Genomic DNA, 22,516 nt, shown 5'->3' with positions numbered 1-22,516 from the left:
CACTCAGATACTCACTAACATACTCACTAACATACTCACTAACATACTAACATACTCTCTAACATACTCACTAACATACTAACATACTCACTAACATACTAACATACTCACTAACATACTAACATACTCACTAACATACTAACATACTCACTAACATACTAACATACTCACTAACATACTCACTAACATACTCACTAACATACTCACTAACATACTAACATACTCACTAACATACTAACATACTCACTAACATACTCACTAACATACTCACTAACATACTCACTCACATACTCACTAACATACTCACTAACATACTCACTAACATACTAACATACTCACTAACATACTCACTAACATACTCACTAACATACTCACTAACATACTCACTAACATACTGACATACTCACTAACATACTCACTAACATACTGACATACTCACTAACATACTCACTCACATACTCACTAACATACTCACTAACATACTAACATACTCACTAACATACTCACTAACATACTGACATACTCACTAACATACTCACTAACATACTGACATACTCACTAACATACTCACTAACATACTGACATACTCACTAACATACTCACTAACATACTGACATACTCACTAACATACTCACTAACATACTGACATACTCACTAACATACTCACTAACATACTCACTAACATACTCACTAACATACTCACTAACATACTCACTAACATACTAACATACTCACTAACATACTCACTAACATACTGACATACTCACTAACATACTCACTAACATACTGACATACTCACTAACATACTCACTAACATACTGACATACTCACTAACATACTCACTAACATACTGACATACTCACTAACATACTCACTCACATACTCACTAACATACTCACTAACATACTAACATACTAACTAACATACTCACTAACATACTGACATACTCACTAACATACTCACTAACATACTGACATACTCACTAACATACTCACTAACATACTGACATACTCACTAACATACTCACTAACATACTGACATACTCACTAACATACTCACTAACATACTGACATACTCACTAACATACTCACTAACATACTCACTAACATACTCACTAACATACTCACTAACATACTCACTAACATACTAACATACTCACCAACATACTCACTCAGATACTCACTAACATACTCACTAACATACTCACTAACATACTAACATACTCACTAACATACTCACCAACATACTCACTAACATACTCACTAACATATTCACTAACATACTCACTAACATACTCACTAACATACTCACTAACATACTCACTAACATACTAACATACTCACTAACATACTCACTAACATACTCACTAACATACTCACAAACATACTCACTCACATACTCACTAACATACTCACTCACATACTCACTAACATAGTCACTAACATACTCACTAACATACTCACTAACATACTCACTAACATACTCACTAACATACTCACAAACATACTCACTCACATACTCACTAACATACTCACTCACATACTCACTAACATAGTCACTAACATACTCACTAACATACTCACTCACATACTCACTAACATACTCACTAACATACTCACTAACATACTCACTCACATACTCACTAACATACTCACTCAGATACTCACCTCTAACTAGAGGTGTCTAACTCACCGTGTGACTCCTACGAAGTCATCGTGTAAGTTGAGGTGTCTAACTAGAGTTGTCTAACTAGAGTTGTCTAACTCACCGTGTGACTCCTACGAAGTCATCGTGTAAGTTGAGGTGTCTAACTAGAGTTGTCTAACTAGCTGTGTCTAACTAGAGTTGTCTAACTAGAGTTGTCTAACTCACCGTGTGACTCCTACAAAGTCATCGTGTAAGTTGAGGTGTCTAACTAGAGTTGTCTAACTAGCTGTGTCTAACTAGAGTTGTCTAACTAGAGTTGTCTAACTCACCGTGTGACTCCTACAAAGTCATCGTGTAAGTTGAGATGTCTAACTAGCTGTGTCTAACTAGAGTTGTCTAACTAGAGTTGTCTAACTCACCGTGTGACTCCTACGAAGTCATCGTGTAAGTTGAGGTGTCTAACTAGCTGTGTCTAACTAGCTGTGTCTAACTAGAGTTGTCTAACTCACCGTGTGACTCCTACGAAGTCATCGTGTAAGTTGAGATGTCTAACTAGAGTTGTCTAACTAGCTGTGTCTAACTAGAGGTGTCTAACTCACCATGTGACTCCTACGAAGTCATCGTGTAAGTTGAGGTGTCTAACTAGCTGTGTCTAACTAGCTGTGTCTAACTAGAGTTGTCTAACTCACCGTGTGACTCCTACGAAGTCATCGTGTAAGTTGAGATGTCTAACTAGAGTTGTCTAACTAGCTGTGTCTAACTAGAGGTGTCTAACTCACCGTGTGACTCCTACGAAGTCATCGTGTAAGTTGAGGTGTCTAACTAGCTGTGTCTAACTAGCTGTGTCTAACTAGAGGTGTCTAACTCACCGTGTGACTCCTACGAAGTCATCGTGTAAGTTGAGGTGTCTAACTAGCTGTGTCTAACTAGCTGTGTCTAACTAGAGTTGTCTAACTCACCGTGTGACTCCTACGAAGTCATCGTGTAAGTTGAGATGTCTAACTAGAGTTGTCTAACTAGCTGTGTCTAACTAGAGGTGTCTAACTCACCGTGTGACTCCTACGAAGTCATCGTGTAAGTTGAGGTGTCTAACTAGCTGTGTCTAACTAGCTGTGTCTAACTAGAGGTGTCTAACTCACCGTGTAACTCCTACGAAGTCATCGTGTAAGTTGAGGTGTCTAACTAGAGTTGTCTAACTAGCTGTGTCTAACTAGAGGTGTCTAACTCACCGTGTAACTCCTACGAAGTCATCGTGTAAGTTGAGGTGTCTAACTAGCTGTGTCTAACTAGCTGTGTCTAACTAGAGGTGTCTAACTCACCGTGTAACTCCTACGAAGTCATCGTGTAAGTTGAGGTGTCTAACTAGCTGTGTCTAACTAGAGTTGTCTAACTAGCTGTGTCTAACTAGAGGTGTCTAACTCACCGTGTAACTCCTACGAAGTCATCGTGTAAGTTGAGGTGTCTAACTAGAGTTGTCTAACTAGCTGTGTCTAACTAGAGTTGTCTAACTAGCTGTGTCTAACTAGAGGTGTCTAACTCACCGTGTGACTCCTACGAAGTAATCGTGTAAGTTGAGGTGTCTAACTAGCTGTGTCTAACTAGCTGTGTCTAACTAGAGTTGTCTAACTCACCGTGTGACTCCTACGAAGTCATCGTGTAAGTTGAGGTGTCTAACTAGAGCTGTCTAACTAGCTGTGTCTAACTAGAGGTGTCTAACTCACCGTGTGACTCCTACGAAGTCATCGTGTAAGTTGAGGTGTCTAACTAGCTGTGTCTAACTAGAGTTGTCTAACTAGAGGTGTCTAACTCACCGTGTGACTCCTACGAAGTCATCGTGTAAGTTGAGGTGTCTAACTAGAGTTGTCTAACTAGCTGTGTCTAACTAGAGTTGTCTAACTAGCTGTGTCTAACTAGAGTTGTCTAACTCACCGTGTGACTCCTACGAAGTCATCGTGTAAGTTGAGGTGTCTAACTAGAGTTGTCTAACTAGCTGTGTCTAACTAGAGGTGTCTAACTCACCGTGTAACTCCTACAAAGTCATCGTGTAAGTTGAGGTGTCTAACTAGCTGTGTCTAACTAGCTGTGTCTAACTAGAGGTGTCTAACTCACCGTGTAACTCCTACGAAGTCATCGTGTAAGTTGAGGTGTCTAACTAGCTGTGTCTAACTAGCTGTGTCTAACTAGAGTTGTCTAACTCACCGTGTAACTCCTACGAAGTCATTGTGTAAGTTGAGTTGTCTAACTAGAGTTGTCTAACTAGAGGTGTCTAACTCACCGTGTAACTCCTACGAAGTCATCGTGTAAGTTGAGGTGTCTAACTAGAGTTGTCTAACTAGCTGTGTCTAACTAGAGTTGTCTAACTCACCGTGTGACTCCTACGAAGTCATCGTGTAAGTTGAGGTGTCTAACTAGAGCTGTGTCTAACTAGCTGTGTCTAACTAGCTGTGTCTAACTAGAGGTGTCTAACTCACCGTGTGACTCCTACGAAGTCATCGTGTAAGTTGAGGTGTCTAACTAGAGTTGTCTAACTAGCTGTGTCTAACTAGAGTTGTCTAACTCACCGTGTGACTCCTACAAAGTCATCGTGTAAGTTGAGGTGTCTAACTAGCTGTGTCTAACTAGCTGTGTCTAACTAGAGGTGTCTAACTAGCTGTGTCTAACTAGAGGTGTCTAACTAGAGTTGTCTAACTCACCGTGTGACTCCTACGAAGTCATCGTGTAAGTTGAGATGTCTAACTAGAGTTGTCTAACTAGCTGTGTCTAACTAGAGTTGTCTAACTAGAGGTGTCTAACTCACCGTGTGACTCCTACGAAGTCATCGTGTAAGTTGAGGTGTCTAACTAGCTGTGTCTAACTAGAGTTGTCTAACTAGAGTTGTCTAACTCACCGTGTGACTCCTACGAAGTCATCGTGTAAGTTGAGATGTCTAACTAGAGTTGTCTAACTAGCTGTGTCTAACTAGAGTTGTCTAACTCACCGTGTGACTCCTACGAAGTCATCGTGTAAGTTGAGGTGTCTAACTAGAGTTGTCTAACTAACTGTGTCTAACTAGAGTTGTCTAACTCACCGTGTGACTCCTACGAAGTCATCGTGTAAGTTGAGATGTCTAACTAGCTGTGTCTAACTAGAGTTGTCTAACTAGAGTTGTCTAACTCACCGTGTGACTCCTACGAAGTCATCGTGTAAGTTGAGGTGTCTAACTAGCTGTGTCTAACTAGAGTTGTCTAACTAGCTGTGTCTAACTAGAGTTGTCTAACTCACCGTGTGACTCCTACGAAGTCATCGTGTAAGTTGAGGTGTCTAACTAGCTGTGTCTAACTAGCTGTGTCTAACTAGAGGTGTCTAACTAGAGTTGTCTAACTCACCGTGTGACTCCTACGAAGTCATCGTGTAAGTTGAGATGTCTAACTAGAGTTGTCTAACTAGCTGTGTCTAACTAGAGTTGTCTAACTAGAGGTGTCTAACTCACCGTGTGACTCCTACGAAGTCATCGTGTAAGTTGAGGTGTCTAACTAGCTGTGTCTAACTAGAGTTGTCTAACTAGAGTTGTCTAACTCACCGTGTGACTCCTACGAAGTCATCGTGTAAGTTGAGATGTCTAACTAGAGTTGTCTAACTAGCTGTGTCTAACTAGAGTTGTCTAACTCACCGTGTGACTCCTACGAAGTCATCGTGTAAGTTGAGGTGTCTAACTAGCTGTGTCTAACTAGCTGTGTCTAACTAGAGGTGTCTAACTCACCGTGTGACTCCTACGAAGTCATCGTGTAAGTTGAGATGTCTAACTAGAGTTGTCTAACTAGCTGTGTCTAACTAGAGTTGTCTAACTCACCGTGTGACTCCTACAAAGTCATCGTGTAAGTTGAGGTGTCTAACTAGCTGTGTCTAACTAGCTGTGTCTAACTAGAGTTGTCTAACTCACCGTGTGACTCCTACGAAGTCATCGTGTAAGTTGAGGTGTCTAACTAGCTGTGTCTAACTAGCTGTGTCTAACTAGCTGTGTCTAACTAGAGTTGTCTAACTCACCGTGTGACTCCTACAAAGTCATCGTGTAAGTTGAGGTGTCTAACTAGCTGTGTCTAACTAGCTGTGTCTAACTAGAGTTGTCTAACTCACCGTGTGACTCCTACAAAGTCATCGTGTAAGTTGAGGTGTCTAACTAGAGTTGTCTAACTAGCTGTGTCTAACTAGAGTTGTCTAACTCACCGTGTGACTCCTACGAAGTCATCGTGTAAGTTGAGGTGTCTAACTAGAGTTGTCTAACTAGCTGTGTCTAACTAGAGTTGTCTAACTAGAGTTGTCTAACTCACCGTGTGACTCCTACGAAGTCATCGTGTAAGTTGAGGTGTCTAACTAGAGTTGTCTAACTAGCTGTGTCTAACTAGAGTTGTCTAACTAGAGGTGTCTAACTCACCGTGTGACTCCTACAAAGTCATCGTGTAAGTTGAGGTGTCTAACTAGAGTTGTCTAACTAGCTGTGTCTAACTAGAGTTGTCTAACTAGAGTTGTCTAACTCACCGTGTGACTCCTACGAAGTCATCGTGTAAGTTGAGGTGTCTAACTAGCTGTGTCTAACTAGCTGTGTCTAACTAGAGTTGTCTAACTCACCGTGTAACTCCTACGAAGTCATCGTGTAAGTTGAGGTGTCTAACTAGAGTTGTCTAACTAGCTGTGTCTAACTAGAGTTGTCTAACTCACCGTGTAACTCCTACGAAGTCATCGTGTAAGTTGAGGTGTCTAACTAGCTGTTTCTAACTAGCTGTGTCTAACTAGAGGTGTCTAACTCACCGTGTAACTCCTACGAAGTCATCGTGTAAGTTGAGGTGTCTAACTAGAGTTGTCTAACTAGCTGTGTCTAACTAGAGGTGTCTAACTCACCGTGTAACTCCTACGAAGTCATCGTGTAAGTTGAGGTGTCTAACTAGCTGTGTCTAACTAGCTGTGTCTAACTAGAGGTGTCTAACTCACCGTGTAACTCCTACGAAGTCATCGTGTAAGTTGAGGTGTCTAACTAGAGTTGTCTAACTAGCTGTGTCTAACTAGAGGTGTCTAACTAGCTGTGTCTAACTAGAGGTGTCTAACTCACCGTGTAACTCCTACGAAGTCATCGTGTAAGTTGAGGTGTCTAACTAGCTGTGTCTAACTAGAGGTGTCTAACTAGAGTTGTCTAACTAGCTGTGTCTAACTAGAGTTGTCTAACTAGAGGTGTCTAACTCACCGTGTAACTCCTACGAAGTCATCGTGTAAGTTGAGGTGTCTAACTAGAGTTGTCTAACTAGCTGTGTCTAACTAGAGGTGTCTAACTCACCGTGTAACTCCTACGAAGTCATCGTGTAAGTTGAGGTGTCTAACTAGAGTTGTCTAACTAGCTGTGTCTAACTAGAGGTGTCTAACTCACCGTGTAACTCCTACGAAGTCATCGTGTAAGTTGAGGTGTCTAACTAGAGTTGTCTAACTAGCTGTGTCTAACTAGAGGTGTCTAACTCACCGTGTAACTCCTACGAAGTCATCGTGTAAGTTGAGGTGTCTAACTAGAGTTGTCTAACTAGCTGTGTCTAACTAGAGGTGTCTAACTCACCGTGTAACTCCTACGAAGTCATCGTGTAAGTTGAGGTGTCTAACTAGCTGTGTCTAACTAGCTGTGTCTAACTAGAGGTGTCTAACTCACCGTGTAACTCCTACGAAGTCATCGTGTAAGTTGAGGTGTCTAACTAGAGTTGTCTAACTAGCTGTGTCTAACTAGAGTTGTCTAACTCACCGTGTAACTCCTACGAAGTCATCATGTAAGTTGAGGTGTCTAACTAGAGTTGTCTAACTAGCTGTGTCTAACTAGAGGTGTCTAACTCACCGTGTAACTCCTACGAAGTCATCGTGTAAGTTGAGGTGTCTAACTAGAGTTGTCTAACTAGCTGTGTCTAACTAGAGGTGTCTAACTCACCGTGTAACTCCCACGAAGTCATCGTGTAAGTTGAGGTGTCTAACTAGCTGTGTCTAACTAGCTGTGTCTAACTAGAGTTGTCTAACTAGGTGTCTAACTCACCGTGTAACTCCTACAAAGTCATCGTGTAAGTTGAGGTGTCTAACTAGAGTTGTCTAACTAGCTGTGTCTAACTAGAGGTGTCTAACTCACCGTGTAACTCCTACGAAGTCATCGTGTAAGTTGAGGTGTCTAACTAGCTGTGTCTAACTAGCTGTGTCTAACTAGAGGTGTCTAACTCACCGTGTAACTCCTACGAAGTCATCGTGTAAGTTGAGGTGTCTAACTAGCTGTGTCTAACGAGCTGTGTCTAACTAGAGGTGTCTAACTCACCGTGTAACTCCTACGAAGTCATCGTGTAAGTTGAGGTGTCTAACTAGAGTTGTCTAACTAGCTGTGTCTAACTAGAGGTGTCTAACTCACCGTGTAACTCCTACGAAGTCATCGTGTAAGTTGAGGTGTCTAACTAGAGTTGTCTAACTAGCTGTGTCTAACTAGAGGTGTCTAACTCACCGTGTAACTCCTACGAAGTCATCGTGTAAGTTGAGGTGTCTAACTAGAGTTGTCTAACTAGCTGTGTCTAACTAGAGGTGTCTAACTCACCGTGTAACTCCTACTAAGTCATCGTGTAAGTTGAGGTGTCTAACTAGAGTTGTCTAACTAGCTGTGTCTAACTAGAGGTGTCTAACTCACCGTGTAACTCCTACGAAGTCATCGTGTAAGTTGAGGTGTCTAACTAGAGTTGTCTAACTAGCTGTGTCTAACTAGAGGTGTCTAACTCACCGTGTAACTCCTACGAAGTCATCGTGTAAGTTGAGGTGTATAACTAGAGTTGTCTAACTAGCTGTGTCTAACTAGAGGTGTCTAACTCACCGTGTAACTCCTACGAAGTCATCGTGCAAGTTGAGGTGTCTAACTAGAGTTGTCTAACTAGCTGTGTCTAACTAGAGGTGTCTAACTCACCGTGTAACTCCTACGAAGTCATCGTGTAAGTTGAGGTATCTAACTAGAGTTGTCTAACTAGCTGTGTCTAACTAGAGGTGTCTAACTCACCGTGTAACTCCTACGAAGTCATCGTGTAAGTTGAGGTGTCTAACTAGAGTTGTCTAACTAGCTGTGTCTAACTAGAGTTGTCTAACTCACCGTGTAACTCCTACGAAGTCATCGTGTAAGTTGAGGTGTCTAACTAGAGTTGTCTAACTAGCTGTGTCTAACTAGAGGTGTCTAACTCACCGTGTAACTCCTACGAAGTCATCGTGTAAGTTGAGGTGTCTAACTAGAGTTGTCTAACTAGCTGTGTCTAACTAGAGGTGTCTAACTCACCGTGTAACTCCTACAAAGTCATCGTGTAAGTTGAGGTGTCTAACTAGAGTTGTCTAACTAGCTGTGTCTAACTAGAGGTGTCTAACTCACCGTGTGACTCCTACAAAGTCATCGTGTAAGTTGAGGTGTCTAACTAGAGTTGTCTAACTAGCTGTGTCTAACTAGAGGTGTCTAACTCACCGTGTGACTCCTACGAAGTCATCGTGTAAGTTGAGGTGTCTAACTAGAGTTGTCTAACTAGCTGTGTCTAACTAGAGGTGTCTAACTCACCGTGTAACTCCTACGAAGTCATCGTGTAAGTTGAGGTGTCCAACTAGCTGTGTCTAACTAGCTGTGTCTAACTAGAGTTGTCTAACTCACCGTGTAACTCCTACGAAGTCATCGTGTAAGTTGAGGTGTCTAACTAGAGTTGTCTAACTAGCTGTGTCTAACTAGAGGTGTCTAACTCACCGTGTGACTCCTACGAAGTCATCGTGTAAGTTGAGGTGTCTAACTAGAGTTGTCTAACTAGCTGTGTCTAACTAGAGTTGTCTAACTAGAGTTGTCTAACTCACCGTGTGACTCCTACGAAGTCATCGTGTAAGTTGAGGTGTCTAACTAGAGTTGTCTAACTAGCTGTGTCTAACTAGAGGTGTCTAACTCACCGTGTGACTCCTACGAAGTCATCGTGTAAGTTGAGGTGTCTAACTAGCTGTGTCTAACTAGAGTTGTCTAACTAGAGTTGTCTAACTCACCGTGTGACTCCTACGAAGTCATCGTGTAAGTTGAGATGTCTAACTAGAGTTGTCTAACTAGCTGTGTCTAACTAGAGTTGTCTAACTCACCGTGTGACTCCTACGAAGTCATCGTGTAAGTTGAGGTGTCTAACTAGCTGTGTCTAACTAGCTGTGTCTAACTAGAGGTGTCTAACTCACCGTGTGACTCCTACGAAGTCATCGTGTAAGTTGAGATGTCTAACTAGAGTTGTCTAACTAGCTGTGTCTAACTAGAGTTGTCTAACTCACCGTGTGACTCCTACAAAGTCATCGTGTAAGTTGAGGTGTCTAACTAGCTGTGTCTAACTAGCTGTGTCTAACTAGAGTTGTCTAACTCACCGTGTGACTCCTACGAAGTCATCGTGTAAGTTGAGGTGTCTAACTAGCTGTGTCTAACTAGCTGTGTCTAACTAGCTGTGTCTAACTAGAGTTGTCTAACTCACCGTGTGACTCCTACAAAGTCATCGTGTAAGTTGAGGTGTCTAACTAGCTGTGTCTAACTAGCTGTGTCTAACTAGAGTTGTCTAACTCACCGTGTGACTCCTACAAAGTCATCGTGTAAGTTGAGGTGTCTAACTAGAGTTGTCTAACTAGCTGTGTCTAACTAGAGTTGTCTAACTCACCGTGTGACTCCTACGAAGTCATCGTGTAAGTTGAGGTGTCTAACTAGAGTTGTCTAACTAGCTGTGTCTAACTAGAGTTGTCTAACTAGAGTTGTCTAACTCACCGTGTGACTCCTACGAAGTCATCGTGTAAGTTGAGGTGTCTAACTAGAGTTGTCTAACTAGCTGTGTCTAACTAGAGTTGTCTAACTAGAGGTGTCTAACTCACCGTGTGACTCCTACAAAGTCATCGTGTAAGTTGAGGTGTCTAACTAGAGTTGTCTAACTAGCTGTGTCTAACTAGAGTTGTCTAACTAGAGTTGTCTAACTCACCGTGTGACTCCTACGAAGTCATCGTGTAAGTTGAGGTGTCTAACTAGCTGTGTCTAACTAGCTGTGTCTAACTAGAGTTGTCTAACTCACCGTGTAACTCCTACGAAGTCATCGTGTAAGTTGAGGTGTCTAACTAGAGTTGTCTAACTAGCTGTGTCTAACTAGAGTTGTCTAACTCACCGTGTAACTCCTACGAAGTCATCGTGTAAGTTGAGGTGTCTAACTAGCTGTTTCTAACTAGCTGTGTCTAACTAGAGGTGTCTAACTCACCGTGTAACTCCTACGAAGTCATCGTGTAAGTTGAGGTGTCTAACTAGAGTTGTCTAACTAGCTGTGTCTAACTAGAGGTGTCTAACTCACCGTGTAACTCCTACGAAGTCATCGTGTAAGTTGAGGTGTCTAACTAGCTGTGTCTAACTAGCTGTGTCTAACTAGAGGTGTCTAACTCACCGTGTAACTCCTACGAAGTCATCGTGTAAGTTGAGGTGTCTAACTAGAGTTGTCTAACTAGCTGTGTCTAACTAGAGGTGTCTAACTAGCTGTGTCTAACTAGAGGTGTCTAACTCACCGTGTAACTCCTACGAAGTCATCGTGTAAGTTGAGGTGTCTAACTAGCTGTGTCTAACTAGAGGTGTCTAACTAGAGTTGTCTAACTAGCTGTGTCTAACTAGAGTTGTCTAACTAGAGGTGTCTAACTCACCGTGTAACTCCTACGAAGTCATCGTGTAAGTTGAGGTGTCTAACTAGAGTTGTCTAACTAGCTGTGTCTAACTAGAGGTGTCTAACTCACCGTGTAACTCCTACGAAGTCATCGTGTAAGTTGAGGTGTCTAACTAGAGTTGTCTAACTAGCTGTGTCTAACTAGAGGTGTCTAACTCACCGTGTAACTCCTACGAAGTCATCGTGTAAGTTGAGGTGTCTAACTAGAGTTGTCTAACTAGCTGTGTCTAACTAGAGGTGTCTAACTCACCGTGTAACTCCTACGAAGTCATCGTGTAAGTTGAGGTGTCTAACTAGAGTTGTCTAACTAGCTGTGTCTAACTAGAGGTGTCTAACTCACCGTGTAACTCCTACGAAGTCATCGTGTAAGTTGAGGTGTCTAACTAGCTGTGTCTAACTAGCTGTGTCTAACTAGAGGTGTCTAACTCACCGTGTAACTCCTACGAAGTCATCGTGTAAGTTGAGGTGTCTAACTAGAGTTGTCTAACTAGCTGTGTCTAACTAGAGTTGTCTAACTCACCGTGTAACTCCTACGAAGTCATCATGTAAGTTGAGGTGTCTAACTAGAGTTGTCTAACTAGCTGTGTCTAACTAGAGGTGTCTAACTCACCGTGTAACTCCTACGAAGTCATCGTGTAAGTTGAGGTGTCTAACTAGAGTTGTCTAACTAGCTGTGTCTAACTAGAGGTGTCTAACTCACCGTGTAACTCCCACGAAGTCATCGTGTAAGTTGAGGTGTCTAACTAGCTGTGTCTAACTAGCTGTGTCTAACTAGAGTTGTCTAACTAGGTGTCTAACTCACCGTGTAACTCCTACAAAGTCATCGTGTAAGTTGAGGTGTCTAACTAGAGTTGTCTAACTAGCTGTGTCTAACTAGAGGTGTCTAACTCACCGTGTAACTCCTACGAAGTCATCGTGTAAGTTGAGGTGTCTAACTAGCTGTGTCTAACTAGCTGTGTCTAACTAGAGGTGTCTAACTCACCGTGTAACTCCTACGAAGTCATCGTGTAAGTTGAGGTGTCTAACTAGCTGTGTCTAACGAGCTGTGTCTAACTAGAGGTGTCTAACTCACCGTGTAACTCCTACGAAGTCATCGTGTAAGTTGAGGTGTCTAACTAGAGTTGTCTAACTAGCTGTGTCTAACTAGAGGTGTCTAACTCACCGTGTAACTCCTACGAAGTCATCGTGTAAGTTGAGGTGTCTAACTAGAGTTGTCTAACTAGCTGTGTCTAACTAGAGGTGTCTAACTCACCGTGTAACTCCTACGAAGTCATCGTGTAAGTTGAGGTGTCTAACTAGAGTTGTCTAACTAGCTGTGTCTAACTAGAGGTGTCTAACTCACCGTGTAACTCCTACTAAGTCATCGTGTAAGTTGAGGTGTCTAACTAGAGTTGTCTAACTAGCTGTGTCTAACTAGAGGTGTCTAACTCACCGTGTAACTCCTACGAAGTCATCGTGTAAGTTGAGGTGTCTAACTAGAGTTGTCTAACTAGCTGTGTCTAACTAGAGGTGTCTAACTCACCGTGTAACTCCTACGAAGTCATCGTGTAAGTTGAGGTGTATAACTAGAGTTGTCTAACTAGCTGTGTCTAACTAGAGGTGTCTAACTCACCGTGTAACTCCTACGAAGTCATCGTGCAAGTTGAGGTGTCTAACTAGAGTTGTCTAACTAGCTGTGTCTAACTAGAGGTGTCTAACTCACCGTGTAACTCCTACGAAGTCATCGTGTAAGTTGAGGTATCTAACTAGAGTTGTCTAACTAGCTGTGTCTAACTAGAGGTGTCTAACTCACCGTGTAACTCCTACGAAGTCATCGTGTAAGTTGAGGTGTCTAACTAGAGTTGTCTAACTAGCTGTGTCTAACTAGAGTTGTCTAACTCACCGTGTAACTCCTACGAAGTCATCGTGTAAGTTGAGGTGTCTAACTAGAGTTGTCTAACTAGCTGTGTCTAACTAGAGGTGTCTAACTCACCGTGTAACTCCTACGAAGTCATCGTGTAAGTTGAGGTGTCTAACTAGAGTTGTCTAACTAGCTGTGTCTAACTAGAGGTGTCTAACTCACCGTGTAACTCCTACAAAGTCATCGTGTAAGTTGAGGTGTCTAACTAGAGTTGTCTAACTAGCTGTGTCTAACTAGAGGTGTCTAACTCACCGTGTGACTCCTACAAAGTCATCGTGTAAGTTGAGGTGTCTAACTAGAGTTGTCTAACTAGCTGTGTCTAACTAGAGGTGTCTAACTCACCGTGTGACTCCTACGAAGTCATCGTGTAAGTTGAGGTGTCTAACTAGAGTTGTCTAACTAGCTGTGTCTAACTAGAGGTGTCTAACTCACCGTGTAACTCCTACGAAGTCATCGTGTAAGTTGAGGTGTCCAACTAGCTGTGTCTAACTAGCTGTGTCTAACTAGAGTTGTCTAACTCACCGTGTAACTCCTACGAAGTCATCGTGTAAGTTGAGGTGTCTAACTAGAGTTGTCTAACTAGCTGTGTCTAACTAGAGGTGTCTAACTCACCGTGTGACTCCTACGAAGTCATCGTGTAAGTTGAGGTGTCTAACTAGAGTTGTCTAACTAGCTGTGTCTAACTAGAGTTGTCTAACTAGAGTTGTCTAACTCACCGTGTGACTCCTACGAAGTCATCGTGTAAGTTGAGGTGTCTAACTAGAGTTGTCTAACTAGCTGTGTCTAACTAGAGGTGTCTAACTCACCGTGTGACTCCTACGAAGTCATCGTGTAAGTTGAGGTGTCTAACTAGCTGTGTCTAACTAGCTGTGTCTAACTAGAGGTGTCTAACTCACCGTGTGACTCCTACGAAGTCATCGTGTAAGTTGAGGTGTCTAACTAGAGTTGTCTAACTAGCTGTGTCTAACTAGAGGTGTCTAACTCACCGTGTAACTCCTACGAAGTCATCGTGTAAGTTGAGGTGTCTAACTAGCTGTGTCTAACTAGCTGTGTCTAACTAGAGTTGTCTAACTCACCGTGTAACTCCTACGAAGTCATCGTGTAAGTTGAGGTGTCTAACTAGAGTTGTCTAACTAGCTGTGTCTAACTAGAGGTGTCTAACTAGAGGTGTCTAACTCACCGTGTAACTCCTACGAAGTCATCGTGTAAGTTGAGATGTCTAACTAGAGTTGTCTAACTAGCTGTGTCTAACTAGAGTTGTCTAACTAGAGTTGTCTAACTCACCGTGTAACTCCTACGAAGTCATCGTGTAAGTTGAGGTGTCTAACTAGAGTTGTCTAACTAGAGTTGTCTAACTCACCGTGTGACTCCTACGAAGTCATCGTGTAAGTTGAGGTGTCTAACTAGAGTTGTCTAACTAGAGTTGTCTAACTCACCGTGTGACTCCTACGAAGTCATCGTGTAAGTTGAGGTGTCTAACTAGAGTTGTCTAACTAGAGTTGTCTAACTCACCGTGTGACTCCTACGAAGTCATCGTGTAAGTTGAGGTGTCTAACTAGAGTTGTCTAACTAGAGTTGTCTAACTCACCGTGTGACTCCTACGAAGTCATCGTGTAAGTTGAGGTGTCTAACTAGAGTTGTCTAACTAGAGTTGTCTAACTCACTGTGTGACTCCTACGAAGTCATCGTGTAAGTTGAGGTGTCTAACTAGAGTTGTCTAACTAGCTGTGTCTAACTAGAGGTGTCTAACTCACCGTGTGACTCCTACGAAGTCATCGTGTAAGTTGAGGTGTCTAACTAGCTGTGTCTAACTAGAGTTGTCTAACTAGAGTTGTCTAACTCACCGTGTGACTCCTACGAAGTCATCGTGTAAGTTGAGGTGTCTAACTAGCTGTGTCTAACTAGAGTTGTCTAACTAGAGTTGTCTAACTCACCGTGTGACTCCTACGAAGTCATCGTGTAAGTTGAGGTGTCTAACTAGCTGTGTCTAACTAGAGTTGTCTAACTAGAGTTGTCTAACTAGAGTTGTCTAACTCACCGTGTAACTCCTACGAAGTCATCGTGTAAGTTGAGGTGTCTAACTAGCTGTGTCTAACTAGCTGTGTCTAACTAGAGTTGTCTAACTAGAGTTGTCTAACTCACCGTGTGACTCCTACAAAGTCATCGTGTAAGTTGAGGTGTCTAACTAGCTGTGTCTAACTAGCTGTGTCTAACTAGAGGTGTCTAACTAGCTGTGTCTAACTAGAGTTGTCTAACTAGAGGTGTCTAACTCACCGTGTGACTCCTACAAAGTCATCGTGTAAGTTGAGGTGTCTAACTAGAGTTGTCTAACTCACCGTGTGACTCCTACAAAGTCATCGTGTAAGTTGAGGTGTCTAACTAGCTGTGTCTAACTAGCTGTGTCTAACTAGAGGTGTCTAACTAGCTGTGTCTAACTAGAGTTGTCTAACTAGAGGTGTCTAACTCACCGTGTGACTCCTACGAAGTCATCGTGTAAGTTGAGGTGTCTAACTAGAGTTGTCTAACTAGAGTTGTCTAACTCACCGTGTGACTCCTACGAAGTCATCGTGTAAGTTGAGGTGTCTAACTAGAGTTGTCTAACTAGCTGTGTCTAACTAGAGTTGTCTAACTAGAGTTGTCTAACTCACCGTGTGACTCCTACAAAGTCATCGTGTAAGTTGAGGTGTCTAACTAGAGTTGTCTAACTAGCTGTGTCTAACTAGAGTTGTCTAACTAGAGTTGTCTAACTCACCGTGTGACTCCTACAAAGTCATCGTGTAAGTTGAGATGTCTAACTAGCTGTGTCTAACTAGAGTTGTCTAACTAGAGTTGTCTAACTCACCGTGTGACTCCTACGAAGTCATCGTGTAAGTTGAGGTGTCTAACTAGCTGTGTCTAACTAGCTGTGTCTAACTAGAGTTGTCTAACTCACCGTGTGACTCCTACGAAGTCATCGTGTAAGTTGAGATGTCTAACTAGAGTTGTCTAACTAGCTGTGTCTAACTAGAGGTGTCTAACTCACCATGTGACTCCTACGAAGTCATCGTGTAAGTTGAGGTGTCTAACTAGCTGTGTCTAACTAGCTGTGTCTAACTAGAGTTGTCTAACTCACCGTGTGACTCCTACGAAGTCATCGTGTAAGTTGAGATGTCTAACTAGAGTTGTCTAACTAGCTGTGTCTAACTAGAGGTGTCTAACTCACCGTGTGACTCCTACGAAGTCATCGTGTAAGTTGAGGTGTCTAACTAGCTGTGTCTAACTAGCTGTGTCTAACTAGAGGTGTCTAACTCACCGTGTGACTCCTACGAAGTCATCGTGTAAGTTGAGGTGTCTAACTAGCTGTGTCTAACTAGCTGTGTCTAACTAGAGTTGTCTAACTCACCGTGTGACTCCTACGAAGTCATCGTGTAAGTTGAGATGTCTAACTAGAGTTGTCTAACTAGCTGTGTCTAACTAGAGGTGTCTAACTCACCGTGTGACTCCTACGAAGTCATCGTGTAAGTTGAGGTGTCTAACTAGCTGTGTCTAACTAGCTGTGTCTAACTAGAGGTGTCTAACTCACCGTGTAACTCCTACGAAGTCATCGTGTAAGTTGAGGTGTCTAACTAGAGTTGTCTAACTAGCTGTGTCTAACTAGAGGTGTCTAACTCACCGTGTAACTCCTACGAAGTCATCGTGTAAGTTGAGGTGTCTAACTAGCTGTGTCTAACTAGCTGTGTCTAACTAGAGGTGTCTAACTCACCGTGTAACTCCTACGAAGTCATCGTGTAAGTTGAGGTGTCTAACTAGCTGTGTCTAACTAGAGTTGTCTAACTAGCTGTGTCTAACTAGAGGTGTCTAACTCACCGTGTAACTCCTACGAAGTCATCGTGTAAGTTGAGGTGTCTAACTAGAGTTGTCTAACTAGCTGTGTCTAACTAGAGTTGTCTAACTAGCTGTGTCTAACTAGAGGTGTCTAACTCACCGTGTGACTCCTACGAAGTAATCGTGTAAGTTGAGGTGTCTAACTAGCTGTGTCTAACTAGCTGTGTCTAACTAGAGTTGTCTAACTCACCGTGTGACTCCTACGAAGTCATCGTGTAAGTTGAGGTGTCTAACTAGAGCTGTCTAACTAGCTGTGTCTAACTAGAGGTGTCTAACTCACCGTGTGACTCCTACGAAGTCATCGTGTAAGTTGAGGTGTCTAACTAGCTGTGTCTAACTAGAGTTGTCTAACTAGAGGTGTCTAACTCACCGTGTGACTCCTACGAAGTCATCGTGTAAGTTGAGGTGTCTAACTAGAGTTGTCTAACTAGCTGTGTCTAACTAGAGTTGTCTAACTAGCTGTGTCTAACTAGAGTTGTCTAACTCACCGTGTGACTCCTACGAAGTCATCGTGTAAGTTGAGGTGTCTAACTAGAGTTGTCTAACTAGCTGTGTCTAACTAGAGGTGTCTAACTCACCGTGTAACTCCTACAAAGTCATCGTGTAAGTTGAGGTGTCTAACTAGCTGTGTCTAACTAGCTGTGTCTAACTAGAGGTGTCTAACTCACCGTGTAACTCCTACGAAGTCATCGTGTAAGTTGAGGTGTCTAACTAGCTGTGTCTAACTAGCTGTGTCTAACTAGAGTTGTCTAACTCACCGTGTAACTCCTACGAAGTCATTGTGTAAGTTGAGTTGTCTAACTAGAGTTGTCTAACTAGAGGTGTCTAACTCACCGTGTAACTCCTACGAAGTCATCGTGTAAGTTGAGGTGTCTAACTAGAGTTGTCTAACTAGCTGTGTCTAACTAGAGTTGTCTAACTCACCGTGTGACTCCTACGAAGTCATCGTGTAAGTTGAGGTGTCTAACTAGAGCTGTGTCTAACTAGCTGTGTCTAACTAGCTGTGTCTAACTAGAGGTGTCTAACTCACCGTGTGACTCCTACGAAGTCATCGTGTAAGTTGAGGTGTCTAACTAGAGTTGTCTAACTAGCTGTGTCTAACTAGAGGTGTCTAACTCACCGTGTGACTCCTACAAAGTCATCGTGTAAGTTGAGGTGTCTAACTAGAGTTGTCTAACTAGCTGTGTCTAACTAGAGTTGTCTAACTAGAGTTGTCTAACTCACCGTGTGACTCCTACAAAGTCATCGTGTAAGTTGAGGTGTCTAACTAGAGTTGTCTAACTAGCTGTGTCTAACTAGAGTTGTCTAACTCACCGTGTGACTCCTACGAAGTCATCGTGTAAGTTGAGATGTCTAACTAGAGTTGTCTAACTAGCTGTGTCTAACTAGCTGTGTCTAACTAGAGTTGTCTAACTCACCGTGTGACTCCTACGAAGTCATCGTGTAAGTTGAGGTGTCTAACTAGAGTTGTCTAACTAGCTGTGTCTAACTAGAGTTGTCTAACTAGAGTTGTCTAACTCACCGTGTGACTCCTACGAAGTCATCGTGTAAGTTGAGGTGTCTAACTAGAGTTGTCTAACTAGAGTTGTCTAACTAGAGTTGTCTAACTAGAGGTGTCTAACTCACCGTGTGACTCCTACGAAGTCATCGTGTAAGTTGAGGTGTCTAACTAGAGTTGTCTAACTAGCTGTGTCTAACTAGAGTTGTCTAACTAGAGGTGTCTAACTCACCGTGTGACTCCTACGAAGTCATCGTGTAAGTTGAGGTGTCTAACTAGAGTTGTCTAACTAGCTGTGTCTAACTAGAGTTGTCTAACTAGAGGTGTCTAACTCACCGTGTGACTCCTACGAAGTCATCGTGTAAGTTGAGGTGTCTAACTAGAGTTGTCTAACTAGCTGTGTCTAACTAGAGTTGTCTAACTAGAGGTGTCTAACTCACCGTGTGACTCCTACAAAGTCATCGTGTAAGTTGAGGTGTCTAACTAGAGTTGTCTAACTAGAGTTGTCTAACTAGAGTTGTCTAACTAGAGGTGTCTAACTCACCGTGTGACTCCTACAAAGTCATCGTGTAAGTTGAGGTGTCTAACTAGAGTTGTCTAACTAGAGTTGTCTAACTAGAGTTGTCTAACTAGAGGTGTCTAACTCACCGTGTGACTCCTACAAAGTCATCGTGTAAGTTGAGGTGTCTAACTAGAGTTGTCTAACTAGAGTTGTCTAACTAGAGTTGTCTAACTAGAGGTGTCTAACTCACCGTGTGACTCCTACAAAGTCATCGTGTAAGTTGAGGTGTCTAACTAGAGTTGTCTAACTAGAGTTGTCTAACTAGCTGTGTCTAACTAGAGTTGTCTAACTCACCGTGTAACTCCTACAAAGTCATCGTGTAAGTTGAGATGTCTAACTAGAGTTGTCTAACTAGAGTTGTCTAACTAGAGTTGTCTAACTCACCGTGTGACTCCTACAAAGTCATCGTGTAAGTTGAGATGTCTAACTAGAGTTGTCTAACTCACCGTGTGACTCCTACGAAGTCATCGTGTAAGTTGAGGTGTCTAACTAGAGTTGTCTAACTAGAGTTGTCTAACTAGAGTTGTCTAACTAGAGTTGTCTAACTCACCGTGTGACTCCTACAAAGTCATCGTGTAAGTTGAGGTGTCTAACTAGCTGTGTCTAACTAGCTGTGTCTAACTAGAGGTGTCTAACTCACCGTGTAACTCCTACGAAGTCATCGTGTAAGTTGAGATGTCAAACTAGAGTTGTCTAACTAGCTGTGTCTAACTAGAGTTGTCTAACTCACCGTGTGACTCCTACGAAGTCATCGTGTAAGTTGAGGTGTCTAACTAGCTGTGTCTAACTAGCTGTGTCTAACTAGAGGTGTCTAACTCACCGTGTGACTCCTACAAAGTCATCGTGTAAGTTGAGGTGTCTAACTAGCTGTGTCTAACTAGAGTTGTCTAACTAGAGTTGTCTAACTCACCGTGTGACTCCTACAAAGTCATCGTGTAAGTTGAGTTGTCTAACTAGAGTTGTCTAACTAGAGTTGTCTAACTAGAGTTGTCTAACTAGAGTTGTCTAACTAGAGTTGTCTAACTAGAGTTGTCTAACTCACCGTGTGACTCCTACGAAGTCATCGTGTAAGTTGAGATGTCTAACTAGAGTTGTCTAACTAGCTGTGTCTAACTAGAGTTGTCTAACTAGAGTTGTCTAACTCACCGTGTGACTCCTACGAAGTCATCGTGTAAGTTGAGGTGTCTAACTAGAGTTGTCTAACTAGAGTTGTCTAACTAGAGTTGTCTAACTCACCGTGTGACTCCTACGAAGTCATCGTGTAAGTTGAGGTGTCTAACTAGCTGTGTCTAACTAGAGGTGTCTAACTAGAGTTGTCTAACTCACCGTGTGACTCCTACAAAGTCATCGTGTAAGTTGAGGTGTCTAACTAGAGTTGTCTAACTAGCTGTGTCTAACTAGAGTTGTCTAACTCACCGTGTGACTCCTACGAAGTCATCGTGTAAGTTGAGGTGTCTAACTAGAGTTGTCTAACTAGCTGTGTCTAACTAGAGTTGTCTAACTCACCGTGTGACTCCTACAAAGTCATCGTGTAAGTTGAGGTGTCTAACTAGCTGTGTCTAACTAGCTGTGTCTAACTAGAGTTGTCTAACTCACCGTGTGACTCCTACGAAGTCATCGTGTAAGTTGAGGTGTCTAACTAGAGTTGTCTAACTAGCTGTGTCTAACTAGAGTTGTCTAACTAGAGTTGTCTAACTAGAGTTGTCTAACTAGAGTTGTCTAACTCACCGTGTGACTCCTACGAAGTCATCGTGTAAGTTGAGATGTCTAACTAGAGTTGTCTAACTAGCTGTGTCTAACTAGAGTTGTCTAACTAGAGTTGTCTAACTCACCGTGTGACTCCTACGAAGTCATCGTGTAAGTTGAGGTGTCTAACTAGAGTTGTTTAACTAGAGTTGTCTAACTAGAGTTGTCTAACTCACCGTGTGACTCCTACGAAGTCATCGTGTAAGTTGAGGTGTCTAACTAGCTGTGTCTAACTAGAGGTGTCTAACTAGAGTTGTCTAACTCACCGTGTGACTCCTACAAAGTCATCGTGTAAGTTGAGGTGTCTAACTAGAGTTGTCTAACTAGCTGTGTCTAACTAGAGTTGTCTAACTCACCGTGTGACTCCTACGAAGTCATCGTGTAAGTTGAGGTGTCTAACTAGAGTTGTCTAACTAGCTGTGTCTAACTAGAGTTGTCTAACTCACCGTGTGACTCCTACGAAGTCATCGTGTAAGTTGAGGTGTCTAACTAGCTGTGTCTAACTAGCTGTGTCTAACTAGAGTTGTCTAACTCACCGTGTGACTCCTACGAAGTCATCGTGTAAGTTGAGGTGTCTAACTAGCTGTGTCTAACTAGCTGTGTCTAACTAGCTGTGTCTAACTCACCGTGTGACTCCTACGAAGTCATCGTGTAAGTTGAGGTGTCTAACTAGAGTTGTCTAACTAGAGTTGTCTAACTAGAGTTGTCTAACTCACCGTGTGACTCCTACGAAGTCATCGTGTAAGTTGAGGTGTCTAACTAGAGTTGTCTAACTAGCTGTGTCTAACTAGAGGTGTCTAACTCACCGTGTGACTCCTACGAAGTCATCGTGTAAGTTGAGGTGTCTAACTAGAGCTGTGTCTAACTAGAGTTGTCTAACTAGAGTTGTCTAACTCACCGTGTGACTCCTACGAAGTCATCGTGTAACTAGAGTTGTCTAACTAGCTGTGTCTAACTAGCTGTGTCTAACTAGAGTTGTCTAACTCACCGTGTGACTCCTACGAAGTCATCGTGTAACTAGAGTTGTCTAACTAGCTGTGTCTAACTAGCTGTGTCTAACTAGAGTTGTCTAACTCACCGTGTGACTCCTACGAAGTCATCGTGTAAGTTGAGGTGCTGTTGAAGCTGATCAGAGCTGCTGAACCGTCGGGAGCACTCAAAGCAAGGCCAGAGCTTGTCCTGATCCCTCAGCACTTAGACACACACGCAGATAGACACACAGATAGACACACAGTGAGACACACACAGACACACACACACAGAGTGAGACACACACAGAGTGAGACACACAGATAGACACACACAGACACACACACACAGAGTGAGACACTCAAAGCAAGGCCAGAGCTTGTCCTGATCCCTCAGCACTTAGACACACACGCAGATAGACACACACAGATAGACACACAGTGAGACACACACAGACACACACACACACAGTGAGACACTCAAAGCAAGGCCAGAGCTTGTCCTGATCCCTCAGCACTTAGACACACACGCAGATAGACACACAGATAGACACACACAGACACACACACACAGAGTGAGACACTCAAAGCAAGGCCAGAGCTTGTCCTGATCCCTCAGCACTT

The sequence above is a fragment of the Petromyzon marinus genome, chromosome 82 (genome assembly GCF_048934315.1).
Source record: "Petromyzon marinus isolate PM22_M1 ecotype Great Lakes invasive population chromosome 82, UKy_Petmar_22M1.pri1.0, whole genome shotgun sequence".
Taxonomy (NCBI): domain Eukaryota; kingdom Metazoa; phylum Chordata; class Hyperoartia; order Petromyzontiformes; family Petromyzontidae; genus Petromyzon; species Petromyzon marinus.
The sequence above is the reverse complement of the archived record's forward strand: the minus strand, read 5'-3'. Positions refer to the sequence as shown.